The sequence below is a fragment of the Lagopus leucura genome, unplaced genomic scaffold (assembly GCF_019238085.1).
Source record: "Lagopus leucura isolate 7727_CA_CO unplaced genomic scaffold, USGS_WTPT01 Super-Scaffold_1, whole genome shotgun sequence".
In the NCBI taxonomy this organism is placed as follows: domain Eukaryota; kingdom Metazoa; phylum Chordata; class Aves; order Galliformes; family Phasianidae; genus Lagopus; species Lagopus leucura.
In genome coordinates, this window is record NW_024962250.1 from 28,932,438 (window position 1) to 28,946,832 (window position 14,395).

Consider the following 14,395-nt stretch of genomic DNA (forward strand, 5'->3'; position numbering starts at 1 on the left):
ACTCCAACTGCCAAGCCTGACTCAGAATGCATTCACACAGTTCCTTCTGTTCCAGTTCTACTCTGAACAGCCTGGCAGTGGAAAGACAGGCATACCCACAGGATCCTGGTCCACATTCATCAGTTGAAGGGAATTCCTCTCTTTTGTAATGCTAAAGTGCAGTCCCACAACTAAATCAGTTGAGAACTGGAGAATTCTGATTTCAGAACAGAATATAAAGATACTGGCTTCAGTAGAGCTTTGCTGCTAAAAGAATATCATTGTAGATTTTGCTCTACCCAGAATTCCAGCTCCAGAGCACCACTTATCAAATAAAAGCAGTTTTGAAAAATAAAACAAGTTGAAGTAAAAGAAAAATATCTGTCCTGTTATTACCATATCAGCCGTGGCTTGAATTGAAGTTAACGAATCACTTATAATTATGTTTAGTATCATCTAATTGCCAGCAGCAAATTAGCAAGCACCTCAAAGGTTGTGTGATCCCAGCAACATGGAGCAGCCAGCAGCAGGCAGTTGTCAACAAACAGTTCGGATTTTTTGTGATTTTGTCAGTTCTGAGTTCTCAGAAAGAAGAGCCAAGTTCTGTAATGTCTACCTGGCAGCTCTATCAGCAAAGCCTGTACCACCTCCCTTCTCTACTTATGTCTTAAGCTTCTACTGCAGATACACAAGGACCTACAAAAAAAAAAAAGTGGTATTTTAGCAGGTACATCCACTACAGAAATCTTGGTGATTTATATGAGAAAGAGAGGAGGGAAATTCAAGAGATTCAGGTAAGAACTGGAACACAACTTCACCATTTTGAATCTGGAGGGGAAAAAAAAAACCCACAGATTTGCACGTGATCTTTCACAGATATCACCACACGATTCCTCCAACCCGGATTAACTTGAGAAAATTCCACGTTTCACATTTTATGACTCATTCGAGGGCAGACACACTGTGGAAACATTCCTTGACACCTTTTTGTTATCTGACCCTTGGGTGGTTCTGCAAATAGTTCAATACTTTCACTGACAATGAACACAATGGGTTAGGAATATTTCCTTGCTTTCGTTTATTCTCAAAATGCCCTGCAGATGACCGATTCCAATAGATCAGATTGATGAGTATGTAATTCTCCAGGGGACAATTAAATCCAGACTCTCTAAGAAGATCCATGATGCAGCACGAAGGGGATGGAAGGAACAGCTGTAATGAATACATAACACTATCAGAAGAAACGCTGCCAGCATTTAAATGACAAAGAACAATGAAAACTCAGTCTAGGTAAGAATGAATAAACAGAAATAAACAGGTTTCTAGAAGCAAAAAAAGAAAAACAGGAATGCAAACAGAGCTCTGAAGAGATACTCCTGCTCAAATAAAAATAGATACCGAAAGTCAAAAGATACAAAATAAGTTGGTTAAAAAGCAGGGGAAAGGAACAGCATTTTAAAGGTGAAGTGATTACTCCACCACAACTTCCCAGTACAGCAGATCTGATTAAATGCAAGGCATTAACACTCCTTAACTCAATATTGATTTCTATTGGGAAACTTTAAATTATCAGTTAAGGAAACTCATTATGGTTGTTTAGTTTAAATTTTAAGCAATTACTTGATATTAATTACCTGATCTGCAAGTTATGAATATAAGCCTCTGGCATATTAGCAAGGTACTGTTACAACTACTATCGGTTACTTCATTTAGCTTATTAATTAGCATTACTGATAACCATTATATAGAACATCCTGCTTGTCTGACTGTCACGTATGTTATGGTGTATTTAGGAGGAATTTATAACTTGATTAAATGCAAATTAATATTTTATTTTTATTAAAATTGACATTATGTAAAACAAATATTTAAATACAATTGTTTTTAGTTTCACTGAGTAATCAATTAATTTTGTTAGCTAAAGCTAACAAGCTAACTTGAGGGATAATTGAGTGCAATGACTTTCAGAAGGATTAACACAGATTAACTGCCTAACTTCTACTGGAGATTTGAAATATTTTCCACTTCTTCCTCAGAATTGCTTCTCAACTATGAAGGAGTAGATAAGTTTTCAACTTCTCTTTAGTTAACAGATTAATTATAACTCCTTTCCTGTATTACACAAATCAAAGGTAATATTATTCAGAAAAAAAAATGCATGTATTACTTTAAAAGCCTTTAACACTTAATGAGAAAGGCATCGTGGAAGTTAAAATTAAATATTGACTCTGATTCTCTCCTAGCTACATATAACTTATACAATAGATGGTCATTTTCATAGTTTACACTTCAAGCATCTTTCAAACATAAAGTAAAACTGATCAGGAAAAAGAACAGAGTCAAGGCCTTTAGCACACATAACGAAGTATTTTGAAACGAAAATGTAAAGTTACAGTCATCAAATTGAGGAGAGCTTAGAGAAACTGAGACTAATCAAGTAAGGCAATGAAAAGTGAATTAAACTCATATGGGCAAGCTGTCACTGCAAAGAGTGGCCTTGCTACTTGTCTTCTATTAGAATTAAACACAGAGCAAATACAGAAGTTTAACATATTTTAATGTCACAAGAGGTATTTCATTATAGCTCTCAAACATTCTCATAAAGATCTGTATCTATTTGTACAGTCAAAGCGTTCCAGAATAAACACAGAAGAAACGTGATAGCCCTGTATAGACAAAATACAGAAAAGTCACTTAGAATTTTATCACTTCTCTTCCATTTTCACTCAGCAGTTACATAAAATGTTGACTCGTCTTTTAAAGGTCCCCAGATGACAGTGTAAGATGCATTTCATAGGGCACTGCCAAACATATGAGCATCACTCTTAGATTCTTCTCTTCAACCCACATGCTACCTGCCACTGTGTCTTATGCTGGCACAACTGCTTCTAGGTAATTTGTGGCCAGGTAGGAAGACTAGCCATAACAGTAATAAAGGATGTCACACAGAAGAAAGCTGTTTCTTAGATGAAACAGCTTCCCCAATCCACCACATAACTTCAGAGATTCTTGCACTCGAAGCTTCAAGCAAGTACCACTAAGTCAGGGGATGTACAGGTACTTTCTTTCTAGGCAGAAACGTCAGCTAAAATGTACAAATTACCTACAGCCAGAGACAGACCCATGCACCTCAGGTGCCCAACAGGAAAAAGGATTTAACGTTTTGGATATAATATCTCTGTGATCGTATAACTCCTAGTTAGAATGCAAACTTTTAAAGAACAGGAGTATTTTTTACATAAAGGTTTTCTTTTTTATTTATTTTAATTAACATTCTACATGATATCCTAACACCTACTGCAAGTATTGGATAATATTTCATAAGCAAATTATACATACACTAAGTGATATTTTGAGTTGTATGTCTGCTACTGAAACCGATAAATATTGTTTATCTCAAATCCAGTGGGACAGAAATGTTAAGACAACACCTTACGAATGGGACTCCATACATCAGAAGTCAGACTGCTCACACTTTTTTTGGATACTGATGTATCTGAATGATACACCATTCAATTACTTAAAAGAACATAGAAAAAAAACCTGCAGTCATTATTCATCACAAAACCAAGCACAGGAGTGTTTAAATTGTCAAGCAAAGTCTCCAATTCCTGCCCAGATTTACTCTAAAAGTAAAAGCACAGGGTAGGAAGAAACAGTTCTTTAATCAAATGAGGGGAAAAAAAAAAAAAAAAAAAAACAAATTATGAAGGTGACTTGCCTCTTCCAGCTACTTTAACCTGTTCCTTTTGAACTTCCCACATAATGATTCAAAGACTTATGCTATGGGTAGTGTGAGGTCCTAAAGATTTGATTTCAAATTAAGGATTGCAAGTCTTTATCATGTTGGTGGTAAACATCTGGATTAGATTTTATTATTATTTTAAACAATCAGGACAATGCTTTCCCTTCCCTTACTGAAACCTAACTACTTTGCTTCAAGAAGGTCTTAAGGCTAACCACAGAGAACACAAAAAAAGGGAAAGTAGTAAAAATTAGATAAGGGGAAAAAAAATAGGCTTTGATTTGTATTTAGTGACACTGCTATCATGGAACACATCAATACATTTGATGAAGAAACAAGATGCTGTGAGAGTAAAACATTTTCATGAATACCTCCCAAACTACAAAGTCAGGATTACAAATTACCACTAAATAAAAATGGGAGGCTTTAAACTGGGCATAAGAGGAGATCTGAATTTTCCCAATCTAGCAGCTAGAGCATAAGTACTCTGTCTTGGTTACTGCCCTTTCTGACTGTTATTATCTTTGTTTCAAAGTTACTGAATCCAAGCTTATCTTGATACTCAAAACCCGTAAGATTACTACAATAATAAACCTCCTTATAACAACTGCTTAGTAATAAACGAGAAAGTGGAAGGTTGAGAAAAACATGAAGCAGTTATTTTAATTAACAAGTGAGAAGAGACATCAGTGTTCACTTTGTACAGAAGACAATCAAGTAGAAAGTACCCACAGTATTTTGGAATTAGGTTTCATGAGACTGCCAACCTAGTCCCATGGCAATTTAGTGCTAGATGAAGCAACTCCACTCCTTCTCACTGCTCCTTCCTGTCTCTAAATAGCTTTGACACTTGGTTGACAAGCTGGAAAAAAAAAATTCAGCTCCCTAATGCTTTTCTCCTCTGCCTGAGCAAGCTTCCTGCTGGATCAGCAAGCTGCATCAAGTATGGGAGGTGGAGGGTGCCAGACGGGTAGTAGAGCTGGTGTGAGGAGATGGTTGTCATCCATTTTGACAGCCATTAGGTGGCTTACCTTACAGGAAACAAGCAAATTGGGTTCAAGAGGCTTCTTACTGTCACTCAAAATCAGACAGCAATTTCTCTGTTGCCAGCTATGGCTGATCTCTGTTACACTGTGACAAGAAACTTTAAGTTCCAGAAACAAAACTTCTTGATACGTAGTACAAAAACAATTAAATGAAAGCTACAAAAGAAAACATTTATTAGCACCAGAATGGGAACGAACCACAAAAGGCTTTAAAAACAGTTAACAGCTGGCAGTCAATATATATATTAATAGCATTATTGGCATGTTGCTCAAAATACTGCCAGAAATCAGCACCTGCTTCATCATTTTGCAAGTCACCACATGCTCTAAAACCATCCAGCAACTCCTTGCAGGCCTTTATTCACTGATGTAAGTGCCAGCCAGCGGACAGCTTTAACAAATCATGGATTGCTTTATTGAAAATTCATCTTCTATTCGATTTAAGTAACACAGAGACTTAAGAAAACCGTTTTCCAGAAAGTTCAGTATTAATCAAGGCAGGTTTTATGTCTCAATCTCTACACAGCAGAACATTAACTATGCAAAGATTACCACAGGGAAAATTACTCATCTCCTGTAGGTTGATTGTATGTCTTTGAAAGACCCAGGGAGCTCATAAACGTTTCTGGCACTCTCCCAGTCCTTTTGCATTGAAGTACTTCAAGGTAAAAATGCAGGCCCATGTTGTGCATTACCTTCATAAAACCTACACCTCCTCCTCCAGAGTTCTGTCATGTGTCATATAGCTCAAACTCTTTCCTCTCAAATCCCAGGACAGATATTCTTCACCACACATTCATGGTTACACTTCTTCAGAAGAAGATATCACTAAATTGTAGTCTGATTAGAGTACAACACTAAAATCAACTGATGCATTCAGCAAATAAACAAACTTGTGAACTTCAGTACCTAGCTATACATTTCTTAATTACAAATAATACAATAAGCTTGGTTTTGAAGTACCAGTTACAGCTTCCTTTGTTTCTTAAACTGAGGAGGCTGATGTTTACTGAGAAAAATATTCTCTAGACAAACTAAGAAAAGAAAAACTTTACTTTATAAGTAGTAAAGTATTACAATGAGGTCCATGGGATCGTCTTCAGCTAAGAGGAAATGCAGGCCTTGTTTAGAATAACTGTAGAAAAAAAAGAGAGAAGAAAAAAAAAAAAGAATAATCACTAGGCTCAGTAACACAACTGTGTCACTTCCCTCTTGCAATATCCACCATTCAGGCTGACACCGGCTACTTAAGTGCTAGAAACCATTCACTTCCTTGGGTCAATATTCTCCATGTTTAGCCTCACAGAAACAGGAAAGCATGAGTACATCATAATAATTAATAAGTTAAATAAATAAATAAACACATATCCCACAGACTCATAGAACATACGCCAGAAACAGGGCTTCAAATAAAGCCCTGTTTTCAAAGCAGTGTACCTTTTCATGCCCATTATCCACCTTCAGTAGTAATTCAGTTTCTGAAGTCTGAGAGATCAATTTGGCAGTATCACGCCAGACAGCAATAGTAACTAAAAATGACCTTCAGTGTTGGGGGAGGGGAGGGGTAGGGAGGAGCATGGAGAAGCATGCCTTTCCCCACCTCGAGCCTCCCATAGAGATCATATCACTTTTTGATTAATAACTTCACATAGATTGGCAACATGGGCATTTAACTTCAGCACAAAGGTGTTAAAAGGTCATGGATAAAAAAAAAAAAAAAAAAATAGAGGGATAGAGAAAGAGAGAAAGAGAGAGAGAGAGAGAAGTCAAAACACTGTTACATTGTATTCCTCTTATTTTACTTTACGTCCTCTTCCGAAAAAGAAAACCTATTACCACTTAGCACCAAGTTATCAAGGCAGATGCGTTTGCCTATTTGGAAATACAAAACTTAAATGAGGAAGCAGAAGTCTCACTTGAGATGGGTTACACTTGGTCATCTTTAATGGTAACAATATTAGTGCCAGAGGTCGATGAACGTTCCATAAAGCCACAGTTAGTAAATCAGCTTAGATTATCTACCTGTACAAACACCTAGGAACAGTCCCAGTTCTCAGCAGCTGAAAGTAAGAGGTGTGAAAAGAGAGATACCTGAATGAACTTGCCAGAACTCAGAGAAGGGCTTTTTGAACCCGGATATCTAGAGATCAATTCCACCTGTTTTTAAACATTAACTACAAAGTAACTTCACTTTGTTCATTTTCTCAGGAGCAAGAATACAGTCAAAGAGATAGCAACAGTTGCAAGAAAGCTGCAAGAACCTTCATCTAAATCACAGACTAGGCAAGACCGATGCAAATAAGGGAGAAACTTAAATTGTGACGTTAGCCATAGAGCTAAGCAAATTACTCGAGAGAGCAAACTACATTTGCTCCCTATAGAAAGGAAGGTTGTGCTATCAGCAAGCGGGCAGTCCTTCAGACCAGTTGTCACAAAGAAGAAACTATTTTTTAAAATAAATCCTACATTTTTGTATTTCCAAGAAAACTGAAATTTACTGCTACCCAGCTGCTTCTTGGAATCTGCTGAGGAAGCTCTACATGAGCTGACATTCTATCAGGAATCAGACTCTGAAAGAAGAGACAGGCCCTGGGAACCAAGTGCTTTAACTGTTAACAGTAAGGACTGTGGGCCTTGGGGATTTCCTATGTTTTTTTGCATACAAGTGGAAGAGTGAAAAAAAAACAACAGTGGCAGCTCAAAGTCTCAACCTGCTGCCCTGTTCACAGCAGCCATCCCACTGCAACTCAGACAAACACACACACCTGGTGAACCTATTAAGGAATTGATTGTTCACAGAGATTAACAGAAGATAGAAAACACGAGCAGAAACTGTTTATTGCATATCACATGGCAGCAGCATTAAGCATTAAGCCATGGGCACATAGAAGGGGGGGAGAAGGGGAAAGCATGGCAGAATAGGTTTTCTACAGGACTTGTATATTAGCAAGTACTAAGAGAGAGAGAGAAAAAAAAAAAAAAAAAAAAAAGATTGTATTTTCCTGGTCAGAAGGGGTCCACCGCGCCACACAAAAAAAAAAAAAAAAAAAAAAAAAAACAACCACAGACCAGCAGATTCACAACTACATACAAACTTACATAAAGGAGGTACAAAAGTCCCTGGCTCTACGATGCAAGAATTTGGAGCACTGCTCTTCTTTCTTTCCTCACCAAAGAAGGACATTTCACCATTCCTGCATAAAAGATGTGCAACCTTGCAAGTAAATTCCTTGATACAGCTTCACTTCTGAATCTGAGAAGTAGAGAACTTGCAGCAATTTAAAAGTAAAAACATATCCGAAAAATTTTCCTTAACCAATACAAAGCAGAAATCAGCTGCTTAGCATTCAAACTCTCAACATCAGTAGGCAAAGCAAGGCAAAGCAACTACCAAGACCAAGCTTTCAGAAAATAACAAAGCATACTTTAAAATAGTAGGCACAGCTTTGTCCTGTGGATTAAATCTTTCAGAATGGCTCCTTAATGACAATCCTGCAAATGCCCACTCCCTCATACAACTAACAAAGTTTGAACAACCAAACCTTCAAATCCCAACCAAAGAATGCAGTAACTCCAGCTAAAAAATGAACCTTTAGTTACTACTACCTATTAGGTCTCTTCTGGTCTATCACAACCCATATGGAAGTCAGGGAAGGCTAAAGATTGAAGAAAAATCTTGATGGAGTGCAGAAAGTACAATTTTGTCTTTAAACATTCTTAGCCTTCAGAGTGGAATGCTCTAAAAGCACATTTCACATAATTACGCAGTGGTTACTGTCCTATACAGTACTAAAACTGTACTTCTACTTTCTTTTTAAATAAAGCCACTTCCTGGGGAAAACAATAAACCAAGTTTGTGCGCTATGAATAGGAAGAAATGAGTACTGAACACATGAAGGTGACGGGACACAGACGGTCAGAGCTTACCCAGCTATACATTACAACATGAGGAAAGAGAACACTGTAACCACATCTCTGCTCTGCCAACTATATCTATCAAGCTCAGTATCCACAGTTTGTACCAACTATATGAGAGAAAAAGAAAACTGGATTTTCTCACTGAGAATTATGGAATTGTGGCATACCCCACTATAACTGAAGAATGTTTTAATGAGACTAGATCATGCCCTGAAATAAAACTTGTCAGTAATCCCAGCACTTACTATAATGTATTCCTAAAGTATCTTCAATCTTTTCCAAATTCTTCTGTAGACTGTAAATGAGAGTTCAAGCTTATACAGAATATGACAACTCCAAGCTTACTATCCATTTTACTAAGCATCTCCTTGCTCTTCTAAAAAGAGTCTTTTTCACTGTTTTTCTTGCCAGCAATTTGCATTCAGTTACAGATCAATTCACATTTGGTCCATTCTCAGTGAAAGAGAACACAGATTAACCAGAGATGCTGTGGCTCATAAGGTGTGCTAGAGCATCTTTGCATCAAGGAAAAAGAATCTTACAGATTTCTGAAATGGGACACATCATATATTTTGTGTACACTGTGTAATAGTTTTTTTGAACTACTGTTCTGCTTATTTTCTTCCCATAATCTACAGACCATCAAGATAACCGTAACTTTTATAAAATATTTGTACAATCTTACGTCAGACAAACTTCCCCCTCCCCAGCTTGTTGGCTTCCCTCTACCATTATCCAATGGAGGACAACTATGAAGGAGTATAACAGCAAGGCCTCCCACTGACCAGTCATCTTGATGTTTACTGAGTTTGCAATACTTTGGCATTCCTAAGATGCTGCTGCACCAGGAATTGTAGTTACACATGATATGTAGTTCTATTGCTTTTTTTTTCTTTAATTTGTAAACTACAGGAACCTTTCACGAACAGGTGAAAAAAAGCTATTGCTTCCTATCTACTTTGCTCACGACTTAAACCTTCAGTCTCTTTTCCTACCTCTTGCAACTCTTCCCCTGTGTAAGAAGTCCTAATGAACTTTCTTTTTACTTTCTTAATGTGTTCTTAATCTAATACTATCTTTTTGAGGCAGAAGAGAAAGCATAAATATCCAAACTGCATTTAGTATTACATATGTTGGCCCAGCAAGGAGCTACATGCTGGCATACTGATACCCTTTTATTTCCACTTATTGTCAGTCCTAATGCTTTTTACTTTTTGACTGCTGAGTACTGAGCTGCCACTTTCACAGAAACGTTACCACTAAGACGATTCTGTACCTAATTTAGAGCTCAGCACTTCTGAACAAGCATATTTATTTCAATCCTACCAATTAATATATTAAAAAGTAACAATCCTCTGATCGTACACCTTTTAGCACCTTCCAGTTGAAAGCGTCTAATAATATCTCCAAACCTTGTAGTGTAATCTCCACAACTACAAGTCTTGTAGACACAGACAGTGGGAAAGTTCCTCTCCAGAAGAAAATTTAGGACAATAGTTATGGCATATAGGGAGTAAATCTCAGTTTGTCTCTGTATCAAATTGTGGGGGGGGGAAAAAACACAACTTACCGAAGCGATACATGCTCTATGCCTTTCAATACAGCATCAGAAATACTTTATTTTAAAAAGCATAAACAAAAAGTATAAAGCATAACATATCATAATGTTAACCGAGTGCCTGCAGTTAATTCTTTTAATTTTCCAGTTTGGTCTTGTTTCTTTAAAAATGGTTATCACTTTCAAAACCACAGCTTCCACAGCCACAGCACACTGGATAACTTGGGGTTCAACATCTCATCATTAAGAATACTCATAAGATATCATCTGAAGTGCCAAACCCCTTCCACGTGAAGTCAATAGGAAACTATTTCTGGAAATAATCATTTCCGGGGAACGACAATAAGCAAAAACAAAACAAGGTTTTTGGTTTTTTTGTTTGTTTGTTTTTTTTGTTTTTTTTTTGTTTTCTCCTAGATGTCAATATCGCAGCCCACGTTTTTATTATGATTTTCCCTAACACCTCGGTGTACTGACGTGCCTTTTAACCTTGCGTTCCTTCACTAAGCACCAGGTGTGCCTCAACCACTCCGCTACTTCACTCGCCTGTACTGGAACAGGACGGAGCACAGCGAAGAGCTGAGAGTTTCCTACGCCGTCCTTAGCGGTGGGCTCCCAGCAGCGAGAGCTCTCGCCACGCTCCGCTCCTCGCCCTGAGCCCGTCGGGACGGCTAGGCGGGCTCCGATCCCCGCAGCTCACACCGGGCCTTCCCCGCGGGCCCAGAGCAGACAAAGCCGAGCGCGGCCCTCACGCCGCCGGCAGCTGCCGAGGCCGACGGCGGGGCTCCGAGCTCAGCCCCGAGACGGGCGAGGCCCCGTAGGGACGGGGACGGCCGCTGGGACAGAGGCGGGGCGCAGCTCACCGGGACCCGGCGGCGAGAGGCGGGGAGGGAGCGGCCGCCACCATCCCACCCACCGCGGCGGGCGCGGAGCGGGCTCCGCCACGCAGATCCCGGGGCGAGCGGCGGGCGCGCCCGGCCGCCATCTCCTACCTGCTCGGACGGAGCCGGCCCGGCGCTGCGCCCCGCTACAGGCCGCGTCTCATTGTGCCGCCGCCGCCGCCGCCACCGCCATTTCCTCGCTGCCGCCGCCTCGCTCCCCCCAACTGTCAGGTTCCTCCATTCACCTGGGCCCGCGACGGCCTCCTCCTCCTTCTCCTCCCCCCACCTTTCCCCCTGCGCTGCCGGCCCTACGCAAACGGAGCGCCTCCCACCCCTACCGACGGAGGCCGCCCAGCGCCTGCGACGCAAGACCGCTCCGAGAATTCCACCCTGCGCAGTTTACGCTCCGCGTCCCCGCGACATGAAAGGAACCGAGCGATTGGCGGCGAGACCCAGATGAAAGGTGAAGGTTCACAAATCAGCCAATGCGGCAAGGCGACACGGCAAGTGCTCGGAAGCTGCCGGGTGGTCCAAGAGCTCACGTGTGTGCGCCTCCCCCTCCAAAGCATGGCGAACCTCGCGGCCTCCAGTTCTCCTCCGCTCCTTCCTCGCGCACGCGCCCGGGCGGCAGCGCTGAAGGAAGGGAGGTGACCGCCATCTTGCCGGGGCAGTGGGCAGAGGGGTGAGCGCTGCGGGGCGCGGAGATGGCGAAGACGCCTGCGGAGCGCTGCTTTTCCCGCTGAGTCGGGAGTGCACCCGCGGAGACAGTAGTATCCAAACGGAAAGAGGATCATTTTGGAGGCAAACGAGAATGCTTGGTGACTCTGGTTTGAACATGGTAATGCTTGATCTTCCGTGTTTCTGCCTGGGTTGTTCCACTTCTCCATAGTCATGGTCATAGTGTTCATTCTACCAAGAGCAAAGTGCTGCTCCTCTGCCTAAGAATGGCATCCACAGCCGAAAAGTGGTGGTGGGCCAGAGTAGAGAGGATGGGAAGACTGCCAGAGGTGGCTGTGCTCCCACACCAGCACCTTTTTGCTGTTGCTTGAGGCTGGGCTGTTGGTCTCACTGGGTTTCTTGCCAGCCCTCACTTCAGTGACGTTATGAGATACAACAAAATTTTAACAAAAAGTGTCCAAAAATTTCCTGGATGTAACTTTTCAGCTGATGTAACTTTTCCACCATCAAAATCCTTCAGGTGAAACATTTAGGAGAGGCAAATGGGTTGTGCATAAACACAGGAGCGCAGTTTGTCTTGTACATCACATGCTACTGTTTTCCAGCTTTTATTTCTATGACACAATTGAAATAAATATTTAAAAATCCTTGGAAAAACTGGGGGAAAACTGCAAAATAGCAAAAAGCCTTGAGTTTACCTAAACTGGGCTGCAGTGCCACTTGACTACTGAATAGCACATGACATTGGATAATGTCTGATTGTAAGCACAAGGTCACCAAGGTAGGGCATGGGATTGAAATGAATCAGTTGAGCAGAACTAACACGTTAGGAGCTTACAGTTTATTTTAACTTCAAACACAGGTAGTTTAAAGCCCCCAGCTCCCACCTTCCATGGCATCATCTGCCAAAACCATTCTCTGTGTGACTGGTGAGAAGACTGAAGCCTCCTCAGAGAGATGAAGCTAATAAGCAAATTTCCAGTCTTGATTACTGCATGACTTAGAGCCATAGATGCAGCCTGAACCAGAGAGATGCCCAGGGCAAATAAGGAGAAGGATAACTCTGGTAGATTCATATTTTGAGTTTAAAAATCTCTCAAGGCTAATGTCAGCTGGGATGGATCATCAAGAAGTTGAAGTGTAGTAATCACATCCTGTTTGTATCTGGTTCCATCCCCATGTGCGTGGCAGTTTGGTGGAGCTATTAATGTCCAGTTATCAATTACAGCAGTGTTGGAGCACAGAATTCCAGCTTTGGTCTTGAACAGCTGTGTCTGGAAGCAACCATGAAAAGCTGCATCTGCCTCAATTCACAAGGCCTTATCTGTTCTTCAACCCATTGTGCTCACCTTTTGCTGACTTGGTCCATGTTCATCAATGTCCACATCAGCTGTTTAGATTGCCCTGTTATCCAATATCCATGTATTTAACAGCTCATCCTTTTTATCTTGGTGCCGACTTCATTTATACTCTGAACAAATTAAATTGTTGACTAACAAGAGAAATACTGGTGGCTGTTGGTGATGTTTTTTCTCCTGAGTGTGTTGAAAGGAATTGTACTAAAAAATGGAAGAACGCAACAAAAGTCTTACTGTTGGGGCAACGGTTTTGTGTTTTTTGTTTTTTGTCTCATTTTGCCTGCTAACTGCAAAGTTTAATTTTTCTGCTTAACTTTCCTTTATCCTTCACTTACATATGTCCAAAACCTTTTAATTTTCCATAGTTTTCTCACTCTTTGTGAAAGAACAAGATGCATATTTTACCATACTTCACAACAGTGGTGGGATATTCACACTTAAAGTTCAGAACAAGCTTAATCTATGGTGCTAGGGAGCGGTCAGATGTGTGTACTGCCCATGTAAATCAGCATACAAATACTGTAAAGATCTATCCACACATGGGCCAAATAATTAAATATATGCACCTGGCTTCATTCTGTCTTTTCCTGACTTCTTTCCACAGTGGATGCATTTAGTTGCATGCTGCATTTTGCTGATCCTGTTGCCTTGCTGCAAAGAGCACTGCAAGGTATTGGCATGCAGGTATGGTACTAGTCATACTTTTGCTAGTCCAGGTAGGCAAGTTAGGACCATCCTAAGATCACTGTTACTTTCAAAGGGACTGGAGATCGTCCTTATTGCCTAATAAAGAAGAAAATTGTAAATGTAATATAAAGCCACTTCTTGCCAGCTGCTGCCCTTTTAAGTTGTGCTGAATGTGATGCATATGCAGCTGCAGATCTGTCACTGGAGATCCAGCTTTCTTCATTCCATCTGCATTCCACCTTCCTTCCTAGGACAGTTTGTGCCTACAAAATCTGTATGAAGAAATAAGGGTAACCAGAGCACCCTGAGGTTAATTTAAACCTGGGTAAAATGATTTCAGATTAAAAGTGATAGGGAAGTCTAGGATGTTACCAAATTAAGTGTTTTCTTTACTTAGCTCAACCTTAGTTGCTATTTAGAGCACATTTCTTTTGTAATGCCCATATTATTAAATATTACCGTATTAGGTATTTTTATAGCACTGAAGGGACACCCTTCTGTTTTTTTATGGTTGGAAGAATAATTATATCCCGTGACAAAACCTT

General features: G+C 40.4%; 1 protein-coding gene across 6 annotated transcripts in view; it reads right to left on the minus strand.

The window, feature by feature from the left end:
- Positions 1–11,703, minus strand: part of DICER1 (dicer 1, ribonuclease III) — a 62,939-nt gene extending 51,236 nt beyond the window's left edge. For 2 of the 6 annotated variants that reach the window (XM_042885123.1, XM_042884795.1), the window contains exon 1: positions 11,239–11,410. The gene's annotated coding sequence lies outside the window, so the exon portion shown is untranslated. Of the gene's footprint in view, positions 1–6,207; positions 6,228–7,869; positions 7,890–11,238; positions 11,411–11,465 lie in introns of those variants that run through there. The other 4 variants (XM_042884873.1, XM_042884957.1, XM_042885035.1 and 1 more) reach the window with 4 other exon arrangements.
- Between the last annotated feature and the right edge of the window lie 2,692 nt (positions 11,704–14,395).